This window comes from Perca flavescens, chromosome 19 (assembly GCF_004354835.1).
Source record: "Perca flavescens isolate YP-PL-M2 chromosome 19, PFLA_1.0, whole genome shotgun sequence".
NCBI lineage: Eukaryota > Metazoa > Chordata > Actinopteri > Perciformes > Percidae > Perca > Perca flavescens.
This window is the reverse complement of record NC_041349.1, coordinates 28,846,857-28,859,843: the sequence shown is the minus strand read 5'-3', so window position 1 is coordinate 28,859,843 and position 12,987 is coordinate 28,846,857. Positions and strand designations below refer to the sequence as shown.

The following is a 12,987-nucleotide window of genomic DNA, read 5'->3' as shown; positions in this document are numbered from 1 at the left end:
GTGAATTTAGTAAAATTATACATTATTTAGGTATCGGCGTGTTTAATGAGAATTTAGAAACTATTCATATTTGTCACCCAGCCCTGTCTGTATTCATACACAGGAACATGACTTTGACCTGCTTAGTGATCCATCTTGTTCATAAAATCCAGGTTGGAAAATGACATGTCATAGTATAGTATGTCAAAATAAATGACAAAACAACCATAGTATAGTATGTCAAAAAAAGTGATAAAAAAGCCATAGTATAGTATGTCGAAATAAATGATAAAAGTCATAGTATAGTATGTCGAAAAAGTTATAAAAAAGTCATAGTATAGTATTGTGGGACTATGTACGCCTCGGAAAAAGGTCAGCAGAAGTGAAGAATATAGGTAAATAGTTTTAATTCATACAAAAAAAAATGCAGCGCACAGATTCACGTTGAAGTGGACCGCTGTATTTTAATAGAGGCTCTTTAGTGGGGAGTGTCTGTCATACATCTACAGTATCTGCATGTGATTTAATAAAAACAGATATGTAGACATGTTCATGTTTGCCTCCACTTTCTATCACTGGATATGAAAACCACGACACAATCATATTATTTTGAAAGACATCTCCTTGGTCCAGTGTGTGTTGATTTTCAGTCCGATTTAATCGGAATTGTCTGTTTTCTTTGCGTGTCAGCAAACCGTTTTAGAGGCTTCCTTTCTACAAAGTTAGGGAAAATAACCCTTAAGTGAAATCCTAAGGGAAAGTGGATTTGGCAGCTGGCTCTGTGTCATTCATCTTAATTAGTTTGGTATAAAGAAGTGTATAAAACATGAATGAAGCAGACATTTTGTTTCTCAAAAATTGGGCTTTTATTAAAAGTCAGCATAACAGTTAATAGCCAAACATATCTCCGTCAGTCTTTACAGACCAATATTTGATTAAAATAAAAAAATAAAAATACACTGTACAGATATGTTCTCATTGGTTACAAGAAAAGTATAAAAAGGTACAAAAAAAGGTGATGAAGAGGAGTGTGTGTCTGATGGGAGCAGCACACATCATACTGGCAACACAGAGAACTACCAGTAATGATGTGCTGCTACAGCCTAACACACTGATACAAGTTATGACAAATTCATTTAAACTCTCCCTTTTTTTTTTTTTTTTTACAATATCATGTTGTTGTGACCATAAATGATTTATATATTTGTAACTGACAAACATCCGAAAAAATCTTATGACCAAAAATATACAAAGTGCACCATCACTTTTGTTTGGGCTGCAGTTTTTTAGCATTTCATCTGGATTATTCATCAGCCAGTGTTTATGTAACGGGCTGTTTGTGTGGAAACGTGTGAAGAGATGAAGCAGAAGTGTAACTTTGGGTGATGAAGACTGAAGGGAACGTTTACAGAGACGCTGCTCACGGAGACGGCGTGGCCGTCTTTGACATATCCACCTGCTGAAAGAAACCACAAAAAAAAAAAAAAAACAGAAATACACCACAGGTTGTTAAACACTTGCTCAGTGAGTGCAGAGACTTGGTGCCGGTGTGGTTTAGTTTAGTTATACTCAGGACAATTATATTACCACACAGAAAAAATAAACTACACAGATAAATAAATCAGCATCAGAAAATCTGAATACTCTACAACCTGTCTGCTCTATATAATAAAGGGGCCATGAGCCAATCAGAACCGAGTATAGATGACACTGTAAGCATATTTGGTAATGCATTATTTCTATGAGGATGAGGTTCAGGCCAGGAAGGTATTGTGACATATATTTTTTTTGGTACAACATATAGAATATTACAGTATTTTCATTAGGTTTCTGCAGCAGTTAATAGTCTGTGCTTCCATTTACAAGCATGACAATTTAATACTGCATTACATTACTTACAATTTTTTTTCCCCAAAAAATGCAATTCACAACTTTTATTCTGAATGACAGATACATGTTGCAATTTCCCCCCTGAACCATGCTTGCAGTTTATTAATAATCCATGCACACACACATTCCCACACCAACTTCTTTTCTACCACACGAGTCCTGGCAGGCTCCATTGTAATTCACAAGAAACAGGAACAGAAAGATGCACTTCTTGTACTACAAATTGTTATTTTAATAAACTTGACCTTGGTTTATGGAGAAGGGGGGTGGACACAGTTCTTTAATAAGGTCTCCCTGCTTTTAGCCCTTATGTAACGTGCAGTAGGAGCTTTAACATTTTATTCCAGTCACTAATTACACCACTCAAACCCCTGACACAAATCCTTTGCTTTTACACTCAACGGCTTATTAGTGAGCTGAAAAAAGAGGTCTTATTTTGTTTGTCATTTTTACTTTATGATTATTGACAGCGCTGTACAAAAATGCCCCACCCTACAAAGTCATTCAGTCAATTATCTCATTGAATCTACCTCATTCTCCTAAAAACAAGTTTTAAAATCGGCCAATCAGTTGCAATTTGGTGTTGTTTCCAACACAAATTTTCTCTTTCAAGAATTTTCACAAATCATGTTTAATTCCCTTGATACGGGTGCGTCCATTTGCCTTATTCTGTGTTGTTTTAGGGTACTGTCATTTATGGACAGTTCCTATATAAGTGTGAACAGGTGAGCAGACCTTGTTAGGACAGTGTTTGTCAGTGTGGTGGATAAAGGATCACAGGTTGGCTAACACACACCAACACGGAAACACATTCTCTGGATTTGTGATCATTATTATTAAAAAAATCAGTTATCAGTATATAATTACTTTCTCACATGTTTTTTCTACAATTGCCTTTTTTTTCCCAAATAAACCTTATGGTCATACAGACTTTGGATGAAACTCTGCTGCTGTGCCATACACAGGCCTGAACTGAACTCATGTGCCAGTGGACAGTGATGCAGATGAAGCTGCTCAAACACACACACACACACACACACACACACACACACACACACACACACACACACACACACACACACACACACACACACACACACACACACACACACACACACACACACGGACAGAGGACATGTATCACCTCTGATCTTTTCGAATGGTAACAGGAGTCAGTGCAGTCAGACGTGGGAGCTGTTCGCTGTCCGCCGTGTTGGTGGGAATCCCGGGACTCGCGGTGGCAGCACATCATGACTTGGAGTGATTCAGCTCATATCTGCAAAACATGATGTGCTGCTAGAGCGCACCCTGGACACGGAGCGCAGGAGTCCATCACACTGACTGGCTCGCACTGCACACACTCGGGGGGTGGGACACACACACACCAGTTTAGATAGACGTTATTGATCCCAAATTGGGAAATTTCAGTGCTACAACAGCAAATATAAGACACACAGCACCAGACAGAATATACAAGAAAAAATAAATAGGATGGAATACAAGAACTACTCAAAAAATATACACAGGCATGAATTTACAAACGTATACACAAGTGCCAAATAAAAATGTACAACCTACCTAAGTAGTATTTATAAAGATGTAAGTAACACCCAACAACACCCAAAGACACAACAGGGAAATTCATGTCATGTTTTTTGTCTTTTTTTTTATTTTATTTTTTTATAAATGTTCATTTAGGTACCTATTAATTCATCTGTTTAATTTTCATAAAACATGCCTTAATATCTTAATTAACATGTATAAGACATGCATAATAGCTGCACATGGATTAAAAAGAGATCTCTTTCAGCAGCCCACTTCAGCCAAATGTGTAACAATCCAAACGAAAATTACCACTAATACCAATTATTCTGAAGATCAACATGTACACAGTGGGGTGTGAATGTTCTGTATCATTTGGAAGGGAAATCTAACACAAACAAAATGGTTGAAGAGGACAAAATGGAGGAAGAAAAAAAAAGAAGGAAGGACTAGAAGTGAAGAGTACATGAGACACACTGCTTATCTGCTTCAAGAATCACTGCAGAAAAATGGATTCAAATCTGCATTCATGTTCAGAACTATAAGAAAACTGGATTTGTACATTTGTGGAATAATATATTGTCACTTTCTTTGCGCTTTTTCTTCTTTAGTCTACAAAACCCTTTTTGGTGGAGATGAACCTGCTCATGTATTTTTCCAGACCCATTTCACATATTAAAAAAAAATCCTGTTATGCTACTTTTGTTAAGATACTCTTATTTAGACAGGAGACAGATGGCGAACACCACAGAAAGTTCTACAAATGAAATGTAATAGTGCCTGTGATAAACCAGAGGACAGTGAAGCAGACAGGAACACCAGAATGAAATAGTAGAAACAGAAAGTGTCTCCATCTTTGCTTCAAACACTGATACCTATCTACACATGGAAGTTTTTCTTATCTTATCGCCACGCTGCAACAATACATCTTAACATCTCATCTAAATCGTTTTAAACACGTTCTTAAAAAAAAGCTACAATTGATTAGATTGACAGATCCATTTAGAAGAAGGTTCTAGTCAAGTGGCATGTCTCTTCATACTTTTGCCTCTATCTGATTTCAAGATACAATAATCCCAAATTAAAGAAAGAATAAAAAAGTGGACCAGTTGGAGTTTTTGGAAGAAAGGATCCAGAGGGAAGGCGATCAGCTGAGCAGCATCTTACCTGCAGAGGCTCACTGACACACTGTTAGTGTGGAGTATTACAAAGGACTGTTTATTGGTCCAGTTTAGAGGCACAGCATCCCTACACACAGCCTGTTTCTTCACTTGACGGGTTTTCCATCCTGAATCTGCAGCTCAGCCTATCATGTGTCATAAGTGGTGCTGGAGAAGAAGAAAACAAGTCAGGTTGAAGGAACGATCCTAACCTGCTAGTGTTTTATTTAAGAACATGCAAAAATTTATTAAAAAAAAAAAAAAAGAAGAAGAAAAAGATAGTAACTTATTTCCACACTGCCAATACAGAAAGCCACAGCTGCAGCTATCTGTTATTTTATACAGCCATCGCCTGATTACTGATTAATCAATTGCTCCTATAAAATGTCAAGAATTCAACCTTTAAATTGCTTATTTATTTTAAAGTTATTCAATTAGCATGATATGAAACAGAGAAAAAGCAGCACAACCTCACACCGGGTTTGGACCAAAATAAAATGATTTAAATGAACAAAAAGCACAGGGAACCCCCTGTCATATGATGGGAATGTACAAGTGCTGTTGTGAAGCAAAGTGATTCCATCACCTGAGCAGCCATCTTTATGCCACATAACCAACCAGCCCCGAGCCATGACAGCAGACTGAACAACTTAAACAAGGTTCTGATAGGAGACTCAGTGACTAGATGAACACGTTAACATTGTCATCAAAGCCAAACATGTTCAGCTCTGGTATACAGGTGTAAACACACTGTCTTTAAAATGTAATTTTATATGAGAATAAAAAATAAATATTGTGTTCTAGTATTTTTTTTTTCTTCTGGAAAATGAATTGAGGAATTGTTAATGGCTAAAATACCCAGAGGACTGAGTCTGTTATTGGCCAATCTAGTGAATGAAATACTAGAGAAATCAAGTCACTTCATTACAATAATTACAACGTATTATAAAAATCCAGGACTATCGTAGATCTGGCCTCACAAATGAGATTTTAAAGGGATAGACACCATTGCATTAACACATTGGTGTGATCGATTTATATATTTGTATGGATGGCAAATTTATGTCTCAGGACATCACTTTTACAAGCTACAGACAAGGCAACGACAAAACTACAAACACTTATTGATAAAAAGTCAGGTGTTGGAAAATAGTTTAAAATGCTCTTCATGATTTTCAGAGTCTGAGTAGCCTATATGTGATCAAATGTATGTTTTGGTCAACAGTACAAACCCGAAGATATGTTTGACATTTTTGCTTGATAAATGATTTCAATGAATAAGTGATCAAAATTGTTAACAATATACATTATCTATTGTTTTGACAATCCGTTCATGAATTCATCATTTCAACATTGAACTACAATGTAAATGGTACATAAGTGCAAACTTTGAGTTGTGCTGCATTGGGCTAAAACTAACACTTTTTTTTTTTATTGTCAATTAATCTGCAGATTTCTTTTTGTCTCTAAAATGTCAGAAAATAATGAAGAATGCACACTCAAGTTCCCACAGCCCAGAGTGAGTGATGTTTTTTAAAAATTTGCTTCAGATGAATTTTCTGTCAATCAACTAATCATTTAATTGACCATTGTTTCTACAAAAAAATGTATTAAATACGTTAGATACTGAAACTGCAAGCCAAAGGTTGTGCTGTCACTTTGTAACTGTAAAGCTGAAAGAAAGTTTGAGTGCAGGACACAGGAGGGAATCAAGGCCTGTAAGCACCACACCCGACTGTGTACTTAAGATTTTCACTTTCAGAAAAGTTGGATTTAAGTGGTAAAAATGCTCATGTACATCAAACGATCGGCCACTAATTAAATATTAGAAATTCAAATACACTTTTTAAAAAAACACATGCGCAATTTAGAAGGTGGGGCAACATTTAAGACAAATATGCACATGATGAAGTGGAAAAAGCAGAAGTGTAAGTGGTGCTGAGGCTCCAGGACTGCTCACGTAAAGCCCTTTCAAGCCATACGAGCACACAGTCCATCAGAAAGAGCTCGGCTGATGGAAGCTGATTGGATTTGAAACAAGAGGTCATGTCAGCAGGGAGAGCAGCGACAGACAGGCATTAGATTCAGACCCAAACTTCCAGCCTCATTCAAAGAAGGAAAAAAAACAACAACAACATGAAACAGCGAGGGAGAGAGAGGTAGACAGAGAAGGGGGGTGAGGGACTGAGAGAAGGGAAGAAAAAAAAAGCACAACTAAAATTGTAGTGAAGGGAAAGGAAGGAGAAAGAAGCAACGCAGAGCTGAGAAAAGCTCCCCTCTGTGGCCTGCTGCTCTCTCCTTTCACAGCCACAGAGGCCATTTTAAATGCTTCAGAGAAAAAAGAGATGAACTTACCGTCTGCTGCTGAGATCACAAACCAAATGATGGAAGGACTAACTAGCCCTGACTACTGCCTTACTAACAACACTGGTAGTTGCATGAACACAAGTCCCTGTCTCTCCTCTGGATGCTCTTACCAAAAAGGCCAGGGAGACGAACCAGGCACAAACTAGTCCTCAGTTATAACTAGTCCTCAAAAAAATAATTAAAAATAATAATTAAAAAATACACACACACACACATACTCAAACACAGACATACACATGCTACATTAAGGCTACAGGATGACAAAGATATTGAAATAAAAATGAAACCAGGAAAAACGGCAGGCCTAAAAAACGTCACTACACACACACACACACACACATGCTCCATACAAACACATATCAATGGGAATATACCCAGTCTACTATAGTGACAGGGAGAGAGCAGAAAAAAGGCCTGTTAGGGGTTTCTGGTTGCTCCTGCTTCTGTTCCTAGTAAGAGGGGGGGGTGTCAGGAGGGGGTTGGGGTGGGGGGTTCTGGTCCCAGTCCCAAAAATTGGCCCCCAAAACCTGAGTGTCCCCCCCCCATCCTTCCTTCCTGGCCCTCCTAGCTATGTGAGTGTGTGTGTCCCAGTCCTCCTCAGTGCTGCCTGCTGCCTCGCTGGAGCCCCAGCTACGCACACTGACACACTGAGGAGGCTCAGTAGGCATAAAAACCTACAGGGCTGCAGCCTTTTTCCCTGGCCATCACTTTCTACAATACAAATCGGCATTTTAGGGGGCACCGAAAAATCTGGAAAAAAAATCCGGTCGCCCGTGCGGGTGTGTAGGAGACAGGTGTGAAAGGAGGGGTCTGACGGAGCTACTGTTTGCGAGTAAAAAATTAATTTGTGGGAGGTGAGGGGGCTGCTGCGAGCTGCCGAGCCGAGCGCCGAGCCAAGCTGCGCGGCTGTCAGACGGAAAGAAAAAGACTGAGGAGACAGGGTGGGAGGAGAGGGAGGGAAATAAAATGAAGAAAGTGTGGCTCTGAGAGGAAGCTCTACGCTCTGTTTAAAGCAGCCTGCTTTCATGGGTAAAGTTGCAAAAATGAAAAAAAACCACAAGGCAACGACACGAGGGAAGGGAGTGCAACAGGCCGACTTTCGCACACCGAGACCCAGGATAGAAAGGAGCCAAACGGAGACACAGGTGGACTGGCAATAATACAGCAATATGCTGTTAATTGCACCGATGGCCCTCAGACTGCTGAAAGTGCTGCTCTCAAACTACACTGTTTTACCAGGAGGACACAGAGGCCCTGCCCACCCCCTTTCTGTTACGCGTGCACACACGCACGTGCACACACACGCACGCACACAACACTTAGTGCACATAAAAAAGGCTCTGGTCTAAGTGGGTGAGTTCTTACTTAAAAAAAGAAAAAAGAAAATCCTCAGCCATACACAAAATTGACTGAATTCTCCAGCATTACTAAATACAGAGCATTCGGATTTTACCCTGAATTAATTCACTAGAAATCATCTCACCTACACAGTGAATAACAATGACCACCCGGCTCCGGGCTAACACCATCCCATCATTCCAGGGTGATAATAATGCAAGGCATGGCATTAAAACTGTTGAGTTCTACACATGGTTTCTTTAAATGTCTGTTTGGAACCGCCCGAACTTTGACCATAGATTTGTAATCAACTAATCTTGAAGTGCCACCTAAAAGTTCTAAATGAATGGTCCGATTCTCACGCTAATTCATCTTTCAAATCAAATAATTCCTGATTTGATTCTGCAGTTTTGTTGAGGTAAAGTTCTTGTGTGTCTGCATGTGTTTAGATCACATTAAGCACTGATGAAGTGAAATTGAAGGCCCATTTTGTCAAGTAAAAAAGAAAGACGGTTTCAGTAGAAAAACAGTCATTAGGTCATATCATTTGGGATATCTGTATCAAAAAGCAGGCATTGACAGTGATACCGTATCAAAGAATTTCAATTTCAATACCAAGCTTTGGTTTTGTGCAGCATTGACGTTTAAGCTGCCCATTTTTTAATTTAAAAAGATTTATTTGCTGCTTTATTTTCACTGTAAACTGAATATCTTTGGCTTTTTGACAGTAAGACAAACCAAGCAACCTGAAAACATCACCTTGGGTTATGGGAAACTGGGATGGGATTTATTTTCACATTTTATAGACCACATGACTAATCCAAAAACAATTTTCTCTATTTTATTTTTATTTAATTGATAATAAAAAATATCAGTAGTTTCTGCCCTAAACTGCTCAATAGATGTCTTCCTTTAAAATAAAAAAAGAGAGGTACATTTATACTATAATGTAATTTTATGTTTAGTTAACATCCTAACATGTGGGTAAACTGGCACATTTAATTTATATCTTAATGTAATGCAAAAAGGCAAATTCAAATTATGCTATGGATTGTTTCAGTGAAACTAGAGTCCTAGACTATCTGGAGGCTAAATTTCACTCTCAACTCTCTATAGTCTCATATTTCGGGCAGACAGATCTTCTGAATCTAATAAAAGAATTACAAGAATCCTCTCAATCAGTCCTTTTGTTGTTAATCATTTATAGTTATACTCTGTATCACCTCTTCGAATATGATGTATGCAGCACTGAAATAAATAGGCAGTTAGTCAGTTGACAGGAAATAGACGGATGCTAATTTTGAAAATGTCCAGATTGCAGTTTGGGGATTTTGGGATTGTGATGGGGATTGTCAGATAAATTAAGCTATTTGAAGAGTTCCCTTTTTGGCTACTGTAACTTGTGATGGGCAATACTCTCTGCCTTTTTGTTGATGAAATCTACTGAATAGTAGTAATACAGATAATCAACATATGCGCCCCATAAAGACATTTCACTTTACTTTTATGCAAGCACCTGTCAACTGCATTTATCTCAGAGTAAGTGCACATTCTAAGATATACAATACCTGATAATAAGACCGGTTCAGTGGATTACTTAACTTACATCTCATTAGATAATTCCCCCCCAAAAAAAGGGTTAAACAATAAACCCTAAACTCATATTTTAAATTATTGCAAGACAGACAGGAGAAATTATATGATTATCTACACCCAACTCAAATGTGTGGCTGAGATGCTTGTAGTTTTAGAATTTATCCAATAATATGTCTGCATATTAGATGCTAACAACCAGTCTTGGCTTAATTATTGCTGCGCAGTGGGAGGGAGCTGGAGAAATATGTGGACTGCTTAATGCATTCGAACATCAGAGTCCCAGGCACATATTACTCAGCAGAAATTCTATTTCTCCTATTTAATGCAAATGAAAAGATTTTGGCAGTCTTCTGCATTGTATCCATGGTTAGGCTTGTCATTATTGTACATTATGGCATGGGTTAAGTCGTGATAGTGAAGTTAAACTATGCTATTACTCTTTTATATGTTGCTGGAAAATTCCACGCCATCTCTTTATGAGGCTCACAACATGTTTGTAACGTTATTGACTCAGTGTGGGTCTTTTTAAAACTAATTTATTAAAGGATGTTTAGCTAGTTAGTAGAACACTTGTAAACTGTAGTGCCAAATTTACATTTAACGTTATTATATGGTAAGGAATAATAACAAAGACGCTTAGTGTGGGTTATTAGATACATTGTCAGCAGGACACAAGTCATGAACTTATATTTGGTTAACTGCACCTGTAACATTGTTACGTTAGCTAACGAGCTGGGGAACCACGACAGTGCGCTAACACTGTTAACGTTAATGGCAGGTTGACAGACACGGAGAGCCTTCGGTAAACTGCTGAGTCAGGGTTCCTACTGAAGTTTAACCGACGAGTCCGGTTTTTTCTTCTAAATCTAAACTGGAATAAAATAGTTTTGCCTCAGAGTTCAGTGTGAAGCAGACGTAGCTGTTTCGTTTAAATGCGGTTAAAGTGTAATTTAGCGTATTTAAAAGCGCATTTAGTCGGAGTGAACGGCCGGAGTGGGCTGGGGTCTTTAGGGAGGGGGCTGTGACTGGGGGAGTGTCCGCTTCCTCAACTTACTCAGTTATCTCCTAAAACTATTTTGTACAGAAATATAAAACAATTCCTCCCATATCAATGTTAGCCCATATATTCAAACTCGGCTTCGAATTTCTTTTTTTTTTTTTTAAACCGACCAGCCTCAATGTAGAAACGGATAAAGACTCAGCTGTCCGACAAAAGAGCAACGTAAAGCTTTGTTTGTAATGCGCCACAGCCTTTGTTTTAAACAGCAGTTCATTATAGCCTGCTAAGCAGGAGGTTACACAACGGCTTTGCTGTGCAGCACCAAATTAACTCAGAAGCAGTTCGCTAGAACTAGGCTATAAGAAGCCACACATGTATATTACCTATACATCCTATCAAAAGATAAGAAACTGAATATGTAAGCTAAAATAAAAAAAAGAATATGCAAAATATTGAATTACTGAATTGCTTACCTTCCGAATAAAAAACTGTCCAAACTGTCCAAAAGCGAAATGGTGTTAAGATATTCCTCGCCTTACAGTAATTATGAAGAAGAGAAAATAAGTGATGTGTAAATGTATTTGAAGCCGGACTCTCATTCTGTGTCAGTGGAGGATTTGAAAGTGGCGCCAACCGCTCTGCTCCTCAGCTCCCCACACAGCCGTCACACACACACAAAAAATAAATAGAAATTCAAACGCGCGCGCAGCAATATTTCACGCGTAGCAAAATGTGCCTATCGAACAGCACAATCGATCCCTGTCGTTACTTTTCAATAATATCGCTCCTGTGATTTTTATTTATTTTTTATGTTAAATTAAAATAACCGTCACAGGCTTTTCTAGGCCGCGGTGCAGCACGGGAGATTGTGCAAGGCGGTTGTGTTTTGAATTTCTAACCGGTCTGGGAAGAGGAGGGCAGTGTCTCCCCCTGCAGTGGCCGCGCGCGCGCGCGTGTGTGTGTGTGTGTGTGTGTGTGTTACTGTTACTACCAGTGTGTGCATGTGCTTAGTTACGTTTGAAGATTACATTTTAAGGATATAGAAGATATGTAACCTCTCCTTTGTAAGTGGTAACCAAAGATTGCAGGGCCAATATTTCAGAAACACAGATACCATGAGACTTTTGTAGATATGATTTTTGACTATGCAGCTGTTGTTTTATTTGATCCTCATAACATGCCTAATGTCCTATTTTTCACACAGCCTAGGCTACATGTAACAAAGTAAAAAAAACGAGAAGGATGTGAAGAAAGAAGGCATCTAGGTTGACGTTTACAATGTAACAATGTAAATGTTCTTCTAAATGTGACCCCTCAACATGATGATAGCAGACCCACATGTAGTGCTCTTATTTGTTGCAAAATATTTCCAAACCTGATTTCTGTTAAAAATGTAAATTGACACTTAGTAACAGGTTTCTGAATCTGCCACATCGGCCAAAATACTTGGAACATGACCTTGCACTGTCCTCAAATAGTAATGATATGCACAATCAGATTAACACATCTGAGCAGACTTAACCCTTTATAACAGGAAAACTCAGGTTAACACTTCATTTCAAACCCAATGAATTATGATACATGCATAATGCATTACACTGCAAGCATAATTTATTATAATAGAACCTTCATTACTCATTATAATATAACAGTCATTATAAGTGGTGGATTGTGGATGACACATAGATGTAAAAACAATACAACAATATCATATATCATAAAATGACTAAAATCTTTATTTTCTAAATGTAATGCAAGTCTAGTGTCTTGCTGTATTTTAAAGCAACACTGTGTAACTTTTCCCGCTTCGGCCCCCCTACAGGTTGGAAAAGGAATTGTCCATCACATTACATCGTCCAGTTCATTTGAACTACAAATCCGCTACCTGATCTAGCAAACTTGCATAATTTAATGTGATGGCTTCAACCTGTAGGGGGACCGAAGCGGGAAAAGTTACATAGTGTTGCTTTAATATCTTATATTGGGACCATAGACTGTAATTAATAATATTAATAGACAACGCATCCGTTTCAGCAAAGTGCTGCAAATTCGGAAGTGCCTTAAACCTGCATTCTATCTGAATTCCAGCAGGGGGCGACACGTGCGGTTGCAAAA

At 38.3% G+C, this 12,987-nt stretch overlaps 1 long non-coding RNA gene across 1 annotated transcript; it reads right to left on the bottom strand.

Moving 5' to 3' along the window:
* Positions 1-828: 828 nt before the first annotated feature.
* LOC114545886 (uncharacterized) lies at positions 829-11,513 on the bottom strand. Its single transcript, XR_003690951.1, has 4 exons — positions 11,346-11,513; positions 4,579-4,739; positions 3,014-3,229; positions 829-1,438 (listed from the first exon to the last, which is right to left on the bottom strand). It is a non-coding gene; the product is annotated as an uncharacterized LOC114545886 (long non-coding RNA).
* Between the last annotated feature and the right edge of the window lie 1,474 nt (positions 11,514-12,987).